This window comes from Rattus norvegicus, chromosome 8 (assembly GCF_021556685.1).
Source record: "Rattus norvegicus strain SHRSP/BbbUtx chromosome 8, alternate assembly SHRSP_T2T, whole genome shotgun sequence".
Taxonomy (NCBI): Eukaryota; Metazoa; Chordata; class Mammalia; order Rodentia; family Muridae; genus Rattus; species Rattus norvegicus.
Genome location: NC_141541.1, coordinates 91,115,118 through 91,117,333, shown reverse-complemented (window position 1 = coordinate 91,117,333; position 2,216 = coordinate 91,115,118). Strand labels below are relative to the sequence as shown.

General features: G+C 42.0%; 1 pseudogene; it reads right to left on the bottom strand.

The window, feature by feature from the left end:
• Positions 1-808: 808 nt before the first annotated feature.
• On the bottom strand, positions 809-1,326 carry LOC148004271 (NADH dehydrogenase [ubiquinone] 1 alpha subcomplex subunit 8 pseudogene; annotated as a pseudogene).
• Positions 1,327-2,216: the final 890 nt, after the last annotated feature.

Here is a 2,216-nt window from a genome sequence, read left to right as displayed (position 1 = left end):
TTTTAAAGTAGTCCAAATAAAAATCATCGGTTTACCAAGACATTCAACAGACCTTGGCGGTGTCCCTACCTTGGTCTGTCATCAGTTCCCTATTTGAAGTGAGTAAATGTTTGTTCATGTCTCCCAGGCATTGTGTGACATAATAAGATTTTAAAAACAATGTCCCCCATCTACTCCATGGCGCTTCAAGAAGTTCTAGTATTTAGCAAAGCAGAAACATAGTATAGATTAATAATGGTATTGTCTCTACAGGCAAAGTTATTCACTGTTGCAGAACATATAACCCTTAGAAGCCTATTTCTTCAACCATAGAGATCACTCTATGTAGATCCATTAAGTCTCAACAGATTCAGTTCCTGCATACCTTGAAACTTGGTCAACCTCCTCTTTGTTCTATCTTTTCCAATACCCACAGTGAGCTTCAAAGCCACAGGCTTGGATCTTGGCATTTGGAATTCTAAGAAATCGCTCAATGATTCTCTTCCAAGTTAATGCATTGCCTTTGATCAACTAAATCCTCCTTTTGTATAATCTCTTAAAACATCCACAGGCTATGTTTTATCAGTTGTTTACACAGCTTCTAAAAGCTTCTTTGAGCTATTTTACTGTGCATTTCTTTTTTCTTTTTCTTCCTTTAAAATTTTTTAATGGACAGGCAATGTCTAGAGTAACAGCCAAGTCACATAAATTAACTTTTTAATTTAATGTCTGCGATCCAGGAAAGAACACTAGATCGGCGTGGGTGCTTTCGTTGTCTGTCGTCTGGGTACATGACCGAGGTGTCCAAGTGTGGAACATGGATCTATTTTTACACGGCCCAGAAAAGAAAGCAGGTGCCGTGCTTGTCAGGTTTCAGATCCCCTTCAATCACAGGGCTGGACTCTGGCCTTGCTCTTGAGTGATAAGGACTCTCTGGCAAAGGGCAATCTGTTTTCACTTTGGTGACCTTAGACAACTGCCTGAGGTCAGGCCTCACCCAGCCCAGTTTGTCCAAAACACCATGGTCAAACTTTGCCTGCTGTTTGCAGCAGTGATGAGATAACTGCATGTTGGAATAATCGAGGCAAGTCCAATACTCTGTGAAAGGCTGGCACAGTGACTCTCTATCTGCTTGAAGAAGTTCAGTGCACAGTTGTTGACCAGCTTGTCCTCCTTCAGGCAGCCCCTAGGGTGCTTCTCTTCCCAGAGGCACAGCATGAACTCCTCAGTGGTTTTATCTCACTGAGGCCCATAGTGATGGGCAGCACCTTTAAGCACTGAGCTGACTTTCACTTCCTCCACTTTTAGCTCTTCCAGAGTTGGCAACTCCATTTTCCCCAGCAGTCGGCAGCTCCATTATCCCTGGCACAACAGCGGCAGCCGTGACCCCAACTGGGTGCCCTCAGGCGTGTTGTCCTTCTCCTTCAATCCCCTTTGGGTTTCTGAGACTCAAAGTTCATTTCTAACATTAACATGGCAAAATTCTGTCGATCTTCCTAATTTATTGTAATGATGGACAGGTTCTGGAAGACTTAACCAGGATGATATCCAATATTATAAATGTGTTTATTGCGACTAGTTTCTGAATTCAGTTAGAACTGATACATGTGTCAGAGATAGTGAATAACTCTTAGGAATTATTGATATAGTGATCAGATTATGATGACAAAAACTAGCTATAAGAATCAGTTGAGAATATAGAAGTGGATCTGTGAGGTAGAATGTTGGCCAAAGAATAGAAAATTAAGGCAAATGGTTGGTAGGGTAATATTTACCTTGTAAGTGGAGACCAGCATGTGTGTGGTGAGTGGTGTGTGTGTGTGTGTGTGTGTGTGTGTGTGTGTGTGTGTGTGTGTGTGTATTTGTGCACGTGTAAACAAGTATGAGAAAACAAGTATAGTAGTGTCACAAATCACTAAGCCCACAATCTAGTGAATTTAAAAGAGTAAAGAAAAACCATTACTCTTCATAAAATCTAAAGTCACCTTTACTATGTAAAAGCATGACAGCAAGAACACTGAGAACAGAAGTTGTCTAGAGGTTGACAGTGAGCAGATGAGGCAAAGGAATCCTAGAGAGCACTGGGTAAGCATGTGACAAGTAGGAAATTGGAACTGACTGGGAGCTGAGATGAGGAAGGAGAGGAAGTTTAGGGACAGAAATGGCGATGGCCAGAGATTGTTTGCGCCCTAAGAGCAGGGTATTTGGCAGGAAGAGGTTAGTTTCCTGGGTGAGAG